This window comes from Panthera leo, chromosome F2 (assembly GCF_018350215.1).
Source record: "Panthera leo isolate Ple1 chromosome F2, P.leo_Ple1_pat1.1, whole genome shotgun sequence".
Taxonomy (NCBI): Eukaryota; Metazoa; Chordata; class Mammalia; order Carnivora; family Felidae; genus Panthera; species Panthera leo.
Window position 1 is genome coordinate 43,710,754 of NC_056695.1, and position 19,368 is coordinate 43,730,121.

General features: G+C 41.7%; 1 long non-coding RNA gene across 4 annotated transcripts in view; it reads left to right on the forward strand.

The window, feature by feature from the left end:
• LOC122210926 overlaps window positions 1-19,368 on the forward strand; it is a 36,272-nt gene that overhangs the window by 10,086 nt on the left and 6,818 nt on the right. For 2 of the 4 annotated variants that reach the window (XR_006198391.1, XR_006198390.1), the window contains exon 2: window positions 9,651-9,781. This is a non-coding gene — a long non-coding RNA (uncharacterized LOC122210926). Of the gene's footprint in view, window positions 1-9,650; window positions 9,782-11,499; window positions 12,413-14,093; window positions 17,356-19,368 lie in introns of those variants that run through there. The other 2 variants (XR_006198392.1, XR_006198393.1) reach the window with 2 other exon arrangements.

Here is a 19,368-nt window from a genome sequence, read left to right on the forward strand (position 1 = left end):
CCAGGTGCCTGGGCAGCTCAATCAGTTAAGCATCCGACTCTTGATTTCGGCTCAGATCATGATCTCACGGTTTGTGAGATCAAGCCCAAATTGGGCTCTGCACTGGCAGTACAGAGCCTGCTTGGGATTCGTTCTCTCCCTCTCTCTCTGCCCCTCCCCTCCTCATTCTCTCTCTCTCCCTCCCTCTCTCTCTCTCTCTCTCTCTCTCTCAAAATTAAACTTTTTAAAAAAAGAAAGAAAAGGCCAGGTATAAAGACAGATAAAAGGTTTATTTTCTGGCACCAGGACTGGTAGAGGGTACCCCTCCCATACTGCAACCCTATTTTAATAGGGAAAATAACAAAAACTAACCAGCATTTTATGGTTGAGGAGATTCTGGAAAGTTGTTTACTCTCAGCCTGGGCTCTGTGAGTTGGGAGTCAATGGGAAGCAAAAAAAAAAAAAAAAAAGTAGCCGTCTGAGCACAAAATTACTATCTTAATTTAGAACGCAAAGAGAATATTTACAAGTTTTGTGGCTAACTCTATGAACTATAGTTGGAAGGGTCAGGAAATTTACACCTCCCCATGTGACTCATTCTCTTAACTCCAAGCATGAGCAGTGAAGGAACCAAGAACCCCTGAGGCAGAGATAGTCCTGGAAATGGTAGTACATTGAGCAGGCTTCTTTCCAGGTTTGCCAGCATAAGGGAGACCCCTGAAGCACCTGCACAGCCTACATACTACAGACAGGTGAGCTGAAAAGTTTGAAAAGTGCCTGTGCGAAAGAGATGACAAATACTCCTCTTGTCTCTTGTCTGCCATCACCAAAACCAATAAAAAGGAACACAGGATGGAGATCCCTCAAGAAATTAATAATAGAACCACCCTATGATCGAGTAATCGCACTATTGGGTATTTACTCAAGTAATACAAAAACACCAGTTCAAAAGTATATATGCACCCCTATGTTTATTACAGCATTATTTACAATAGCCAAGATATGGAAGAAGCCCAAGTGTCCATTGATAGATGAATGGATAAAAAAGATGTGATATATATATATATATATATATATATATATATATACACACACACACACACACTGGAATGTTATTCAGCCATAAAAAAGAATGAAATCTTGCCATTTGCAACAACATGGATGGAGCTATAGAATATTATGCTAAGCAAAATAAGTCAAGTAGAGAAAGACAAATACGATATGATTTCACTCATATGTGGAATTTAAGAAACAAATGAACAAACGGAAAAAAACAGAAACCAAGAAACAGACTCTCAACTGTAGAGAACAAACTGGTAGTTACAGAGGGAGGGTGAGTGGGGGGATGGGTGGAATAGGTGATGGGGATTGAAGAATACACTTATCATGATGAGCACAGAGTAATGTATAGAATTGTTGAATTACTAAATTGTATACCTGAAACTAATATAATGCTGTATGTTAACTATCCTGGAATAAAAAAAAAATTTATGAAGTAAAATAAAAGTCCCTAAAAGAAGCAAACAACAACAATCACTTCTCCCTGTTTATAATCAAACAAAATTTCAGCAACCAATGATATTTTTTTTAAATTGCTACCATATGCCTCCTATATTACTCTAGTAAATGAATTCATTTATCATCAAGAGAATTTATGTGACATTCTCTTGATGATGGAAGAATTCATTTGCTAGAAGAGAATTCTGGAAAAAGTCATGATAAGAAACATGCTGGCATAATTCAGGTTTATCTAAGAGCTTGGCCTTCTGGCCTTAATTTTATCATTCAATAGTGACTGGAAAATACATACAGTGAGCAAAGTATAACATGTCATTTTAAAATTAAAATAGAAAATTCCTTTTATGATTTGAAACTATGTATGTGAGATTGATAGGGTGGGATCATGTGGGATGGAGGAGGGAGTTGGCAGGAAAGGGTGGCCACAGGCAGGGTCCCAATTGATGAGTCAGCATGCTTTGGGATCTAAAAAAGGCCTACCCAAACCTTTCTGATTTTGGACTGAGGAAAATGAGACTACCTGTTGACAAGAAGCAAAGCTGAAATGACAGAAAAAGGATTGGGCCTGAATTAGTTTCTTACTGATGCTGTAACAAATTACCACACATTTAGTGGCATATTATATTACATTATTTTATGGTTCTGGAGGTCAAAAGTCCAAATGGTCACACTGGACTAAAATCCAGGTGGTGGCAGGTCTGTGTCCTAATGGAGGCCATAGCAGAGCATCCATGCTAATGGCTCTCCATCTTCTGGAGGCTTCCTGCATTCCTTGACTCTTCCAGCCAGCAACTGGATCGCCCCTAACTCTGCTGCCATCCTCACATTTCCTTCTCTTGCTGACTCTCCAGCCTCCCTCTTTCGCTTATAAAACCCTTTGTATTGCATCAGTCCTACCTGGATTATCCAGGATAAACTGCCATCTCTAAAATCCTTCACTTAATCACATTTGCAAAGTCCCTTTTGCTATATAAGGTGACATACTGACAGGTTCTGGGGATTGAGATTCGGATATCTTTGGGAGCCATTATTCTTACTGCATAGAGTCATAAATACTGACTTATATTTTTTAAATATTTATTTATTTATTTATTTTGAGAGAGGGAAGGAGAGAGAGAGAATCCTAAGCAGGCTCCATGCTGCCAGCACAGAGCCTGACACAGGGCTCAGTCTCACAAACCGTGAGATCACAACCTGAGCCAGTATTGAGAGTCAGACGTTCAACTGGCTAAGCCACCCAAGTGCCCCACTGAGTATTATTTTAAAAAATTAAGTGTTAAAAGAAGATTTATGACCAATTATTCTGCTTCATAATTGTTCATCTCTTTCATATACGCCCATGTTTTTATTCCTGTGCCCTAAATATGTTTTACAATAATAGTAGGTAACATGTATCAAGTGTTTTCTAAGTATCGGGCACTGTGCTGAGCAGTTTACTTGCATTTTTGTATTTAAGTCTCTCAACAACCCAGTGAGATGAGTGCCATTATCGTCCCCATTTCATGGATGAGAAAATGGAAGCTTCAAGAGGTTAAGTGATTTGTCTGAGGTTCTACAGCTGAAATTCCGAGCTAGGTGTGTCTGGCCCCTAATCCATGAGAAACAGTTGAGCTAGAATGAGGCTTACAAAAGCAAAGGTGTATTTCTTGTTCATGCTCCATATTTATCACATGTCTGTCTTGGGTCTGCTGCCTCTTCACATCCTCATCATTCTGAGACCCAGGCTGATGATGCAACCACTATTTGGGATATTGCCCTTTTCATATATTGCCCTTTGTTAAAAGAGAGAAAAGAAAGATGGTATAATTTCACATGAGCTTTGAGAGTGTTATCTTGGAAGTGATATGCATCACTTCTCACATTTCATTGGCCAAAGCAAATCAGTGACTACGCTCAACATTCATGTAGCCAGGAGATCTTAATCCATCACTAAGTACGGCAGCAAATATTTGGAGAACATAATACAATGTATAACAGCTTTAAGTATGGTGCTATACCATTCACTGAGGATCAGAGGGAAAGTAATCATTTGTCCACAGAGCCGAGATGATTTGGGATCTCCTTCGGTGGCACAGCCCTCACCTCTAGGCCACCTGGACTCCTGGGTCTGTGAATAAGAAGTCACCTGTATGGAGTGATATTCTCCAAAACTGAAATGTGCTTAGAGTATCTCACACTCCACCATTGGAGAGAAAGTTGTGTCACCTGAGGATAGCTATATTGTGCTAGGAGTTATGAATTGTTCCTCAAGGGGAATTTCCCTCAACTGGTAAGACTCTGGATTGGTGTAGACTTCCCTCAAAACAGCAGCTAAGAAAGGATGGGGGAATTTCCAAAAGTCCTCTAGTCCAAAAACTTCCTAGGATTCTAATCTAAGTGAAGACTACTCTTCTCTGAATTTTTAGGACCCAAGGGTTGGGAGTGATGATTATATTTTGTGCAGTGGTCCTCAAAGTATGCTTTAAGGAACCCTCAAGTTTCAATAAAGTTATCTCAGAAATGGCTAGACAGAGGGGCACAGACCCATCCTCGCCCCTACCCTTATTCCTGGGGCTTGCTACACAAGCTAGGGCTAGGATAAGCGGGGCTTTCAGTAACAAGACTCAAGGTGGAAAAAGAGAGTGAATAGTTTCTTTTGATACAATACACAGAAACTCTGCCAAGAGAGGCTCCATTTAGTAGTCCAGAAGATCCGTGTGCCAAGCATTTGTTTCACCTGACGTCATAAATGGTTCTGTCCCATGCCTGCTCTACCTGGCCTATTCAGAGAGGATGGAACTGAATGACTAGCCATATCAGCAGGAAACTAAGGATAAGGGGGTAATAGAAAGGAGGAGGGGGTGGAGGAAGTTAGACTGGCCCAGGGAAGGAAAAAGGAAGAGAGAGTGCCAATTGAGGGGCTTGTTCTCTCTGCCATCAAGAAGGGTAGCCATGTGGCCAAGCCCCATGACTCTCAAGGTGAGGATGCTTGAATGTTGGGAAGGCACACTTCTGACACCCCACCTGCCTTTGAATTCTGTGGGATCCAGTGTGCCCTGGAATGGCTGCCAGCAATGCTGTTTAACAAAACATTGTCATTACCACTTCCTTGCACCATAGTATTAAACTCACATAAAAGACTTCCACTTAAGATTTAGGTTGAATTTTTTTTTAAGAAAAAGGTTGAAATCTCACCATTTAACCCAATCTTCTAATTTTGTGGGAAAGGGTATAGAATCCCAGATGAAGAGGCTTTCTTAGGGTCATGAAAAGAAGCAGGAGAGGAGCACCCGGGTGGCTCAGTCGGGGCATCCGGCTTCAGCTCAGGTCATGATCTCGCAATTTGTGAGTTTGAGCCCCACATTGGGCTCGCTGCTGTCAGCCTGTCAGCTCAGAGCCCACTTCAGATCCTCTGTTCCCCTTTTTCTGCTCCTCCCCCACTTGCGCTCTCCCATAAATAAATAAATATTTTTTTAAAAAAAGGGAGGTGGGGCAGGAGAAAATTTGAACCAGAACCAGGACTCTGGCTCCCAGTCCAGCATCCCTCCCCAGTGGACCCCACAATCCCAAGTTCTGGACTGTCTTCCTTGGTGCTCAGAGCCCCATCACTTTGGGATGACAACCCCATTGGGTAACCTTGCTTCCAGGTCAGTTACAGAGGAGAATGAGTTATTTGGGCACTATCCTGCTTTGAAATAAATCAGACCCTCATCTTCCAGTGTTACTAGACTCATCTAAAAGCCACAGCATGGGAGAGTGTGAGCTTCTGGCTTCACCTGGGTTGCCATCACCCCTCACGCCCCTCACTTTGACCTCACCCATACGCCTTTGAAATGCCTCCCTGGTTTGTCAGGATGGTGCAGCCTGCCAGCTAGCTGCCAGTTGAATTTTTTGCAGTTTTCCATGTTGCAGTGACAGGGCTGTGTTGAGGCCCAGATGCTTCAGCATAAATAAATAGCACATCTGGGAGCTGGAAGGAGTTCAACTGAATGTTATAGAAAAATCTGGGGTGGAAGCAGAGCCAAGCGATACACAGCTGGAAACTGTTGAGTTAGGAGTGAGGTGGAGAAGCAGTTGAAGAAGAGAGAAAAAAAGAAATGGAAAGAGAGAGAGAGAAAAGATTAAACCAGGGATTACTGTTGTACCAGAGGCTCTGAATTATAACTGCTGAGAAACAGAGCCATGGTTTATACAACCATTTAACTAAGAGCCTCCTACAAAAATGATAGTTTATAATAATTGACCTCAAAGCAGAGAGGCTGAGCAGGGCTGGGAAGCTTGACTGCTGGGCTGCCTCTGATGTGTCAGTTTGGTCACCTCCTCGCTGTTTGAGTCATGAATGTCCTCGTGGTGAGCAAGGTGAAGAAGTTCAGCCCTGCACTGGTGAGAACTCCAGGCTCCCTGCTTGGGATCACCCGGCATTTGGGAAGCTTAGTGAGTTCCCAGGCTCCTGGGAAGTCTCAGCTGAACACGCCTGTTGCGAACATGCAGAGTATTAAAGGAGAGGCCGGGGTGGAGGAGGAGGAAGAGGACATACAGTGACATCACTCTTTCCTAGCCCAGAAGCCCAGGCAGATGATTCACCAAGATGAATCAGCAGTGGCTACAGAGAGACCTGCTAACACCCACACCCTCAGGCCAGAGACTAAAAGCTACAATGACATCACTGAGCAGAGAAGAAGTTTAAGTAAAGGGGAAATTAGGACAAAAGAGAGAGGAAAAAAATCTGTTCTTCTCCCTCTTAATGGAAATCAAATGCATGGATTAACTTCTTAATGGATGGCTTGGTTTAATCTCCTGGATTAAAAATACCCCAAATTAAGCCATCATTAAGAGATGCCAGAATGCAGGCTTTCTAAGCAAAGAACAGTATCACAGGGCAAAGCTTTTCTCAATCCTTCTCGCCCCTCCCAGCTGGTCCTTGCCTTGTGGCAGGTGATAGAGGTGAATCCTGCTACCTAGAGAGAATCAAAGCTCCTTTCAACCCACTTGGAACTGAACCTTGATGGCTTTAATATACAGCCTTGTTATTTTTAAAGTAAAGCAGATGACTGAACAAAATGGGCCCCATGGCAACTCTTACACTTGGTTTGGTCGAGATTCCAAGTTTTCCGCATCCACAGGGATCTGAAAGGATAAATGACTTTCTCTGAGTCTTAGGGAAAAAATTTAATTGGCAGTAATTGCAGTTCATAGAATCCTTAAAAAGATTGAATCATACACAAGGATTAATAATCTTGGATATTAATTCTTAGTTTGTGTGTTCCCAGCATTCCAGTGGAGGTGGGAGCCATTCAACCTTCACAATTTATAGTGATTCTGAAATCTTTAATACATACTTAGGGAATATGGTTAAAAATAGGTATGATTCAGCGTAGATCTATGCATAATTTTAAAAGCTTTGTCCATTTATTCAAAAAGTATTTATTGAGTACTTTCTAAGAACCATGCATTATGCCAGAAGCTGAGGATCCGTTGTTGAATGAGACAAAACCCCTGCCCTCAGGGAACTTACAGTCTAGCAGCCAGGACTTCTGCAATCCATTGTGACAAGGAAAACATCACTGTTAATTCCATTTAAAATTAATTTCTTGGAGTACCAATCAGTTCTAGGGTAAGAGGAAAGAAGGGCTGCACTGCACCTAAAACATCCCATGCCTCAAAATAAAAATAGAATTGTATTTAGAAAAATCTTAATTTTCTGGCATTTCAAGAACACAGAAGCTGCGTAAAGGTGAGCCAGAATTCTTTCTGTAGCCTGGTAATTAATTTGCAGCTTAAAATCTCCTATAGGAAGACCCCAAACCGACATGATATTTGGGAGAAGGTGAATTGGGGAGGTTGAATTCAATGGAACGCATGTTTCCTCAAAGCTGCTCGTAATTCAAAATCGATACAATTCAAGTGCAATCCTGACCATGGATAGATAGTTTGGGGGAAGTCGGGGTGTGAGTGCTGTTTACCAGCTGAAAGGGCATTGCCATGGAACAATAGCATCGCTTACAATTTGCCCTACTGTTAGTTTGAAATTATATGATTCTTGGCTCGGTTTTTGGTTTAGCTTGGGGATCCTCCGGATCCTTCATCCTGCTCGCCATAGGAACTTGATCTATATATGCAACATCAACAAGTCTCCTTGCCCTCTGGCTTCCAGCCAGATTCTGCCAATGCACAGCACCTGCAAGAAATCAGGGAGACGGAGGACAGAGGTTAGGGTATCAATTTCTAGGAGTCCTACTCTGCTGGGCCACCACAGACCAGCTGTGTCCCTCTACTAAAGACCCAGGTTCCCATCAGGTGGCCCTCCCCATACAGCTGGCCTGCTGAGGGTTCAATAACTGCTCCCTCCCCTGGTCCCTGTGGGTCTGGAGCCAGTGTTTGTACTACTTCTGGCAGTTTCCCTGCACCCTGCCCACACCTTTGTAAATAGTCCTTTCATCCAATTTAAGTGTGCCATCTATTTCCTGCTGGGAACATGACAAATAAGGGGAATTTATATTATCCTAAATGTCATACCTAAAGGGAGGCTTTATTACTATTTTCATATTACACAATTTCAAATTTGCTTGGCTCAAATTTGCATGAAAAAGTAATAAATTCCAAAAGATCCACAGGCCCATCTGCATCAGTAACAGGGTTGAAAATCAAGGTTTACAGCAACCTGCCTTAGATTTCCCTCTCTAGCTTAAACTATTATCCTTTATGACTTTGGGGACCTTCCTGTTCTGCTTTACTTTTAGCTTAAATAGTAGATTTAAGTTGGGTTGTTTAATAACAATTCCTTCCGCCTCAGCTTCATTACCTCCTTGGCAAAAGGATGAACAGGATTAACGGGCAATGCATTAAGGCAATCATCCCTCTGCCTTTCCAGTCATTGGAATTCCATTCCCAGGCAACAAAAATCTCTGAAATACTCAGAAACGGCATGTGACATCTCTTCTTCTTCCACTGCAGCAATGCACAGGGTTTGATTTTTATTTGGCTTGATTTAATAATTTCAGCCCCTCTTGTTGGGTCACTGATTCAGTAGTAGACAGTTTGGCTCCCACTACAGCTCGGCAAAGCCAAAGCAGACAGTTTGGCTGTAGGGCAAATGGGTGTCTGTCACCAAGAGCCATGCACATCCACTGATTTATGTACACAACCTATCATTTCAGCATGCCCCACCTGCATCTGGAGCTTCCTGTTCATCCTTTCATTCTTACCCATCTCCACTTCATCATCTGCAAGGAAACGCATTCTGGAAGCATAACGAGAGAGGGAAGCCAACAATTTCCCGAGATTCACGTCCAAGGAATATGGATTTAAATGAAAGGGCAGGGATGGACAGTGACCCACCTTTTAACAGGCAAATGATACAGTACCCAGGCTGAGAGTGCTGCCTTTAGAATCAGATCTGGATTTTAATCCTAGTTCTATCTCCTATTACTTGTTATAACATGGATTAGTTGCTTAATCTTTCCAATTTTTACTTTGCTTCCCTATAAATTGAATGTTATGAATACACACCTCAATGGCTATTGTGGAAATTGAATGAAATAATGGAAGTAAAACTCTCAGCCTCAAATTTGCCCTTAGTTTGTTGATTGCATAAATTCTGGGCCTCGCTTTACATTTCAGGGTTGCTAAGATTGGAGACACTCCCAAAGGGTGGTAGATTTCACTAATGGATGTATTGAAAGGAATAGAAGCCATTGTTTTATAAGAATAATCCATCTTCCTGAGTTTAGATAAAGAAAACAAATAAAACATACCCCCTCAAAAAAATGCTCAGTGAAATTATTATCGCCCGAAAAGTTAAGAAGGCAAGTTAGGAGGCCTAAACTTGAAACAGTATATCTAAAAGCAGGTTTGCTCAGAAATTCGAGGAGGAAATGGGTTGGTTGTCAAAATATGCTTCTGTCCTACTATCTAAATAGGAGCAGAGAGAGAATGAAAGACAAATGAAAGCAGATGGGCTGCTTAAGTAGGAGGAAAAGAAAGCTTTCCTTAGGAAAACAATTGGGGTTTTAGAGACAAGGTAGATGGATATAAAGGGAATGAAAAGACACACCCAGATCTAGCTGATCCCAAAGAAAAGATTAGGAGGAAGATCCAGCTATAATGACCCCTCCTCTCCCCACACTGGTTAAGGAATGTCAAGTTTGAAAGCATTGACAGCCATCCTTTTACAGCTCTAGGAAGAGTCCCTGATAAGAGTAACTGAAGAAACCACAAGCAGGAGACTGGCCAATCTGCCAGGTAGTTACAGAAATTTTGGACAGATTTGAGAGGGGAAGACCCATCCAAAATACTCAATTACTAGGTAAGTTTCTGGGTGGAACCATTATTGTAAGCAAAGATACAGATAATACCTGTGATTGGAAAAGAACATGCCCAAGAAATCCATGGAAAGGCACAATCAAGAGAAGGCCTTTTAAAAATAAGGAAAGCAGGGGGTGCCTGGGTGGCTCAGTCGGTTAAGCATCGACTTTGGATTGGGTCATGATCTCACAGTTCATGAGTTTGAGCCCCACATAGGGCTCTGTGCTGACAGCTCAGAGCCTGGAACCTGCTTGCGATTCTGTGTCTCCCTCTCTCTCTCTGTCCCTCCCCTGTTTGTGTTCTCTCTCTCTCTCTCTCAAAATAATAATAATAAATTTTTAAAAATTTTTAAAAAAATAAGGAAAGCAGGACAAAAAAAAAAAGATCAGGTGCAGGCCTCAGGTTATTGGTCTTAATGGAACTACACCTCCTAGGTTGGATTATTCCACTCATGGGAGTGAAGATGGAAATTTTCTTTCTGAATAGTGTGTGCTGGAAAGATCCTGAAATCTTTTATTTCTCAGCTCTCAGCATGTGGAATTTCTGAGACAAAATCTAATGGGGTATAATAGAAAAAGAATCCTAAAAATTTTAAGTTTTAATTTGTTTCCTAGGAGAGAAATACAGCTTGAATTAAGTGGGGTGACTGGGGCTGCCACTGTTGTAAATTTCTAAATTTAACAAGAAAGAACATTTCAACATCCAGTCTCTAATGAAGCAAATGGCATTTAGGTGTGGGTTTCCCTCCCACCCACCCATCCCAATTATGGTAAAGTAGTGCCATACATCCATAATGTCTTCATGGAAGATGCCTCCAAACTGAGTTTAAGTTCATGGGTTGTAGATCATGGAAAAGTGCCCTGGATAGACTGGATGGCATGCTGGTAAAAGTGACTGAAAGTTTCTCTGTCTACCCTGTTTCTCACAGTCTCTACTACAATCTCTGTGACATTAAATATAGAGTCATGGAGATATCATCTGGCCAGGGATACCTGTGCTTCAAGATGGTAATTTGAATATGTTCTTCTAGAAGATGGTCATTTTCTCTAGAAGAAATTAGGTGATAATTTTGGTGTTCTAATAATTCCTTGAATTTATTAAATTCAGAGACTTTGAGTTAGATGAGTTAATCAAGGACACCAAAGGAACAGCACTTGAAGGAACCGCACCTATAGCAGCCCTGAAAAATCCTTCCAACCCAGCCTGAGCAAATGTACCTGAGCAGTGCAGCTCCAGCCATTGTACTAAAAGGCCCCATCAGACTTACAAAACATATTCTGTCTCAATGCCTTCCTGCTTTCCAACTCCCCTCCCTGTTCCCAGCCACTTTCTTCTGGCACCTGGCTCCCTAAGCCTCCTCCCTAAGACTCCCTAAGGCTCCCCCCTTGTTCTTTCCCTCTCTGTTTCCCTCCCTGTGTGCCAACTGGCCTTCCAGTTCTGGGCTGTCCAACATGGTAGCCACATGTGGCTCTTGGACACTTGAAACGTGGCTTCTCTGAATTGAGATTTGCTGTAAGATTAAAATACGCACTGGATTTTGAAGACTTAGTATGAAACTAAAATGTAAAATACCTCACTAATAATTTTTATTTTGGTTACATGTTTAAATGATAATTTTTAATATATTAAATTAATTTTACCTGTTTCTTTTACCTTTTTCAATGCAGCTACTAGAAATTTCTTAATTACATATGTGGTCACATTATGTTTCTAATACAGGTCTAGTGCCCTGGGTCCCAGGCATCTCACTGCACCTTCTCCTGCTCCTGGTCTGCTAAAACACCCAAATCAACCTAAGTTTCCTTCTTCTGAATAAGTATAAATTTCAGTGTTCTTAGTTGGACAATTATTTTATAAGTGAACCATCCTAGTATGGTGCTAATGGTTGAAAATGCTCAGTTTTGGCTCTCCACATACACTTACTAAACACCTACCATGAATATAGACATATTTAGGCCAAGTGGACATACTTGGAATCAGAAGATAGGTCTGCCATCCAGCAGTGGACAATCTAGCTGGGTATCACCATCTGATCAGAATAATCTGAATTGTTGCCATATCTTTCCCTAAAGGAATGAATCAAATAGGAACTCTAGGTACAATGGCAGAATAATGGAAACTGTTTGTATTATGGTCATAGAGGAAGTTTCATGGAGCCTTTCAGTTCATACCACATTATGTCCATGTACTTCTTGCCCGCCACATTATCAAGCATTTGAAGAATTGTTTTCTCTTTCCCGACAAGAAATACAGGATATACGTTTCTCTGGTATAGATATCATTGTGAAGAAAGTTAAATGACTTGAGCCAAGTTAGAAAATTTAAAACAAAATGTCAATATACCTTCTACTTTTTTTCTTTGGTTTAAAGAGAGGAGTCTGGGGTATCTGCCTTGACTGGTCCATCCTTCAACCTCTTCTCTATTTCTGCCCACAGGGGGGGAAAAAAAAAAAAAAACAGAGAAAAACCAATTAAACAGGAGCCCCATTCAGAGAGGAAATACATCCTAAGATAAAGGTCCTTCCTTCTATTTCCTCCTTTCATTGATGAAGCCAATCATGACAGTTCAAGAAGCCAAGGATAATTTCATTTATAAATTGTACACTTTGGCCACATGGTTTTTAGTACAAATTAGGGATGGGGTTTAGTTTCAATTATCTTTGTTTTGGATTTATTTTAAAAGAAGAATGTTTTCCTTGAAGCATTTCCTATTTGCAGCCTGAACATTTTCTGTTCACTGCTGTGTACAGGGTTGCCTTTTGGATATAAATGTCCATAATAGATCACAGTTTGGGGCTTAAAATGTCCATGTTTATCCAAAAATGTTTATTTCCTTTATCCTTCTACAAACACTATAGTCAATTTCTTTTCCTACCCTTTTTATCTCGAAGAAAACAAGTTTTATCATTTGAAAGTATCTCGTGCCATAAAACCAGATCAATATGAAAAGAAGGGTGTAATCACATAGATCAGTCTCAGACAAGAGATGCAGGATTTGGAGTGGAGAAAAATGAGATCTTCACAACCACAGTAATCAATTGCAAACAAAGAAAGCAAAGCCCAGGCTTCAGCAGAGATCTTACTCATTGGGATCTGGGCACTGGGACTGGGGTCCCTCCATCCACAAACAGAAAAGACTACTTTGTCTGCCTTCAGCCGTTCTAGCTAAGTCTGAGACCCAGGTTCTGATTATAATAAATCGTTGATTTATTTTCCATGTCTTGATAGACAACCCTAGCCCTGAGCCACACCCCTCTCCACTTTCTCATGTCTCCTTGTTTTCTTTTTCTTGTAAATGTTTATTTATTTATTGAGAGAGGGAAAGAGAACAAGCAGGGGAGAGGCAAAGAGAAAGGGAGAGAGAGAATCCCAAGCAGGCTCCAAGCCATTAACACGGAGCCCAATGTGGGGCTCGATCTCACAAACCATGAGATCATGATCTGAGCTGAAATCAAGAGTCGGACGTTTAACCAACAAAGCCACCTGGTGCCCCTCTCTCCTTGTTTTCATGGTCACACTCTTCTCTCAGCCTAACACACTTCTCCCATGACCACCACCTTCCCTCTTTCACTCTATATCCGTGCCTACCAACCTACATACCCTCCCATGTCCCTACTCAGCCAGAAGCCACTCTGAGGAGCCTTCCCTGACCAACCTTGCAAACCATTCGTACCCTAGCCCCAGGAAGATGGAAGTTCTCCATTGTGTGCCCTCCTCTTGCTCTTTGTACAGACCCCACTGTAGCACTGCTCACTGGTTTATTTGCCTGTAGGTTTTCCTCCTCCCAGGATGGTAAACCCTTGAGGTGAGAAACTGGATCTTGTTTAACATGGTATCAATGGGGCCTACCTCAGTACCTGGAATTAGCAAGACAAGTAGCCAATATTTTTTGAATGAACGAATTCTCTTACGGGCTCAGGACAGTGATAGGTACCAAGGATGATTAAACAAAATCCCTTCCTTATGGAGTCCTAGTTAGTTTCATGATGGAGTGGGTGATGGTTAAGTTCTAGACTGGGAGGTGGAGCAGTGCACGATTTCAAAGCAGCGAACCCGCAGGCCTGAAATAAAAGCCAGGGCACAATGTGAATGTCCATTCATTCACTCAGTAAATAGTTACTGTGGGCTGATGCTGATTTAAAGGCTGTGGATACATCAGAGAATAAACCAGACAAAATTATTTGCCCTCATGAAACCTATTGGTAAGAGACAGATCAGCAACTTCAAACAACCCACTAAAAGGCATATGCTAGCCCCATAAAGGGAACAGAGACACTGAATTTTGTTAATTCACTTCTTTCTGCTTCTTGTAGGATAATATGAGCCAGCCGGTCAGTTCAGCAAACAAAAAGAAAAAAAAGGAAGACCTGTTTGTAAATGCCTCTGTGAGGCATACATTTGAAATTCTCCTTGCTTCTTTCACATTCCCAAACAACTCCTTCCCACTCCACCTCTCCTTTGTTTCTCCAGTAAGGTTGCCCAGGTGACCATCCTGCCCAAGGTCAGTCCACAGGCAGTAATGGGGTTTGGGCCGCACATTGGTCACTGGTCTTAATTTTCAGTTTCTAGGCTCTGTGGTGTTGATGAATCAAATTAGAAGTTGGGTGTCATGTGATGTCCGTGGCAGGCCTCTGGCTTCTCACTTCTTTTGACATATTTCTGAGCATCCTAGTCATCACTGCTGAGCACACCAAGGGAGATAAATAAGCCACTCATTCATTCAACAAATATCTAATGAGCACCTACTAGAGTCCAGGCAATAGATCTGCTGCTGGAGATCCAATGGTGAGCCAAACAGATGAGCTTGCAGTATAGCAGGAAGGATAGGCATACACAAGAAAACAACCAACGGTAAATCCGTCATACAAATGAACTCCGTGGCCCATGAGGAACTCCAACAAGAGAAACCAGCATACAGGTGTCTCCCTCGACTTCTTCTCCCGGACGGTACACACCCCCTTCACATCTTTATAGCATCTTCTTCCTCATGGAAGACCTGCTGCGTTCCCCCAGCAAAAGTTCAGTGCTTTGTGTCTCCATCTCAGCCTCTTCTGTCTCTCTGAGGAGTTACCATCCTCTAGCCTGCCTCTCTGGGCCGTGAGCCCTCCTCCCACTCAGCTGAGTTTCCCACAGTGTAGTTGGGGGCAGGACTTCTCTAATTTGACGCGTAGTAGAATTACCTGGGGGAATTTTGGTGCCCCTCATGGCTAGGGGACTCCCCCAAACCAATTAAATTATGCTCCCTGGGGCTGAGTTCCAGCAAATTCCAATGTGCTGTGAAGTTTAAGAACCCATGATGTATACATCTGTCTCCATTTCCTTACCTTCCTTTGCTTCTCCTACCATAGCACAAACCCATTCCTATCCCCACCATTCCTCTGGTTACGAGTTCCCTTCTGTAAAACACCTGGATTCTCAGAGTCCATCTGACTTGACATTTCTCTGGAATCTGACAATATTGCCCCTTCTCTTTTCTGGAAATAACCTTTCCTTTGCTTCCATTGTACCATTTTCTCCTGTTTCTCTGGTTGATGCTTCTTTGCCTCCTTTGTCCCACTTTTTCTTACCTTTTTCCTCTTTCTTGCTTCTCAAGTGTGGGCATTTCCAGAGAAACTTCTCATCTCAGTCTACGTGTTGTACACCCACTCACAAGGTTTCAACAGCATCTTTGTGCAGAGGATCCTCCGATCTCTCCAGGCAAGACCTCTTCTCAGAGCCCTTGGCTTTAGTCCTACATATAAAGCTGCCCACTAGAAATCCCCACCTGCTTGTCCTTCAGAATTCTCAAATGGATGTGTTCAAGTTGAACTTATTATCCCCATGCCCATTCAACCCATCACACACATACCAACTGTTTCCCCCAGCCTCAGAACCACCTTATTCATTTCCTAGCTCAGTTGCAAAAACTTCTACCTGCCTAGACACCCACCGGAAACTCAGGAATTGGCCTTCCCACCTCACTGTGTCTTCCCCCACATTCAGTCAGGCTTCAAGTCCTGTGGAGCCTGCCTTCCTAACATCTCCCCACTTCACCACCCTTTTCGTTTCTCATCAGGATTAGCCTACCTGCTGTCTGTCTTATCCCAAGCCCCCTATTCCGTCCCCTTTATGGCCACCAGAATCATCTCTATGAAATGCAAATCTAAGAGACATCTTCAGTGCAGTGCCTCTGGGGTTATTTCAGGATACATTTAAGGTTCTTCTCATGGCACACACACATTTCTCTCCAGCCCCACCTTTTGCCATAGCCGTACTGAAGTACTGTGGTTCCCCAGATGTGTCTGTCTGGCTCAGTGCCTTTTGTACCTGCCTCACTCGGTTCTTTGTCTGATTAAGTCTTACACATTCTTCAAGACTCAGCTCAGAACTTCCTTCCGGAAGACTCTTGTATCAATTGAGATGTTTCCAGCTTCAACTAACAAAACATCAAACTGGAAATGTAATACAGCATTATATAGAGGTTTATTACCTCCCTAGAAAGAAGTGCACAGCAGGCAATTCCAGAGCTAGCTAATTGAGCAGACTGATGATATCTGAGCTGCAGGCTGCCTTCTCTTTGTCTTGGCTTTCCCCAGATGGTCTCAAAATGCATGCCTTGACTCCAAACATCAGATCCACACAAAACCACATCTAAAGGCAGAAAGAAATGAAGGCTTCCCCTGGGACATCTTTTTTATCAGAGAAGAAAATATTTCCCAGCAGACTTCCTACTGGTCCCATTACCATTGGGACCAGTAGGTCTAGGTTACCAACTTACCCTAGAGCAATCACTGGCAAAGGGAAAAGGGTTGCTGTGGTTTCCCCGTGACCAGGCGGAAAGCCCTCTTCTTTGAATGCATTCTGCCTTATATAGAGCAAAAGGTTCTATTGGCAAGGATGAATGGGGGAAATGGTAGTTGCATAACCTACCAATGGTTTTGGCCATGCTTTCTCTCCTAGCGTCCCTCGCTCACCACTCCTTCACAAGTGAATTGGGTGCTTTTCAAGTACTCTGTCATTGCACTTTTCAAACTATATCGTAGTGTTGGTTTACTTATCTGTCTCCTTACACTGCACTCCATACAGTTTATTCATCTCTGATTCTCCATCACCTACTAGCAGAGGCCTAGTGCATAGCCTCAATAAAAATTCATTGTTTGAATGACTGATTGAATTAATTAGTGAAATGTTCAAGACACTTTCCACAGTCTAGAACTGTGGTTGCATTAATGCTAATTATTTGACCCATCTATATAGTGATTATTACCCATCTAAAGAGACTGATATATGACCACATTGTTTGTGCTATTTGCTCCATGCAACTTCTGTTTTTATTGCTTTTGTGACTTATCCTATGGTTGGCTTTTTGTCTCTAGCAGCAACCAAATGACCACTTTCTTTATTAAATAGAGCCAATGTCTCTGGTTCCCCCAAAGGACCATGCTGGTGTTGAGCCTTTTTTTTCCCCCCTCTGTCTGCCAAGCCAGCATAGATCAACACCATCTATCAATGTCCCATCTTTGGGTGGAACTTCAAAGGCAGGATTTCCTTTTCTGGGTCAAGTTGACCTGTAACTTCCATCTTCTTCATACTAACTCTCAGTCTGTGGAGCTGCATCATCTCTGCGAGTGGTCAGCAGCTTCTCATCCAGTGCCTTAGCAAATATTTATTGAGGGAATTAGTGAATGAATCATTTAACTGACTTGCATGTAATCTTCAAAAACAGTCATAGCAAACAAGAGTTCTTACTTAAAAGGTATTCTTCCACAGCAGAAACATCTTTAAAAATAACCAAATTAGCAGCTTTTATCAATGTTGACATTCTGTTCTTAAACTAATTACCTGCTTATGTAAGTGACCTTATTAAGAGCTGTTGACACCTTTTAAAGCTATCTTTGGAAATCAGACTCAAACCCAAATACAATTATGAGCTTGCCATGTTCAAAAATGGCATCTTGATATGGCCAGAATTCCCTATTGAATTCAGAAATCTAATTCAAATCCTTATGTTGGAAAAAGAAGGGATATAAATCAAATCCATAGATGAATAATGAATAAAAACAGCCATGGTTAACTTAGGCATGGGAATAAAAACAGAAGTGTCACCTGAAGCACACACTGCTCATTTTCTAATACAGAATGAACAGTAGCTGGTTGATGGAAATTTCGTTTTTGACATTTATATGGACAGTGGTTCCTTAGCAAAAAGAACTACAGAGCAATGTCATGTCAGTATCCCATGTGACAATAAGCATTATCCCTGTAGCAGAAATCATTCCCAACAACCTAGAGGATGCCCTCAGAACAGTCAAAACATCAAACAGAATGTTCTATTAGATGTTAGGGTCCAAGAAAACAAAGTCATGGAATCATGCCCCAAACTGCCAGGCAGGAGTACATGCCCTCACAGGTCTTGTCAGAGGATCAATGAGACCAAGAGAGTAACTCAGCTATTAGATATGGTAACTCCTGCCGAAATAGGAACAGCATCCTCATGAGAACATGCCCAGGCACAGCTTCAAAACTTCAGCAATCAGAATTGGAGTTCATTTGGCCCAAGATGTAAATCAACCTGTGACACAAAGGAAAAGAACTCCCAGAAAACATTGCCTGTCACAGCAAACCAAAGGCCAGTCTTGGCTCACTGGATCATAAACTCCTGGAGAGCAGAAACAACTAGGTAGTGATAATATTATTTATAAATAATATCAAGGCTTGGGCTGACTCTGAAATGCACGTTCATAAAATTATCAAGTGAAGGTGAACTTTAGGACTTATTTAATCCAAATTCCTTATTTCACTAAAGATGAAATCAAGTTTTAAAGAGGGGAAGGTTTTTGCCTAATCTCATATGGCTGTCTCTCTCTTCCTCTCTCTCTCTCTCTCTCTCTCTCCCTCTCTCTTTCTCTTTCTGGACCCTTAACTCCAACCAAGGGCTCTTCCCACTTTATACCATAATTATAGTCCCTACCACGTTGCCCTGCCTGCAGTTGGCTTTCAAAAAAACAATGAACAAGTCATGTCGATCATCATTATGTGTTAACACGGCCAGTTTCTGATTATATAGGGCTTAACACATATAATCTGGGGGGAGGGGAGGAGGGTCTTCTTTAAGAAAAAAAATACAAAAGGAGGAATATAAAATTTGATACAAAAGTGAATATTTCTTTAGACTGAGAAGAACATACAACAAATTTCAAATATAACAAAGTTGACTAATCCTACCAGGATCACAGAACTCATAAATATCACATTCTTATTAAATAATTGCCTGACACATCTCTATAATACATTCTTCCCACAGAGTTTTTGGCTCCATATGCTCTGATTAACTCTTCATGCAATAACAATTGTATAATTTTTCTAAAGAGAAAACAAAATTCAGTCTTTCTTTTATAAAAAAAATTGTTTTGCATTATTCATTAATGGTTAGGAAAGTTACTTTCAGCTTCATAAGTTATTCTATTGCATTGAGTCCCATAATACAATAAATTACTCTTACGCTACACAATGATTCCAAGATGAATACATATAGGACTTTTGTTCAGGGAAACACTTGTTTCATCAGGCTGTCGCTTGCACGCTGCTTTGTCTGCATCCACCAGCCTT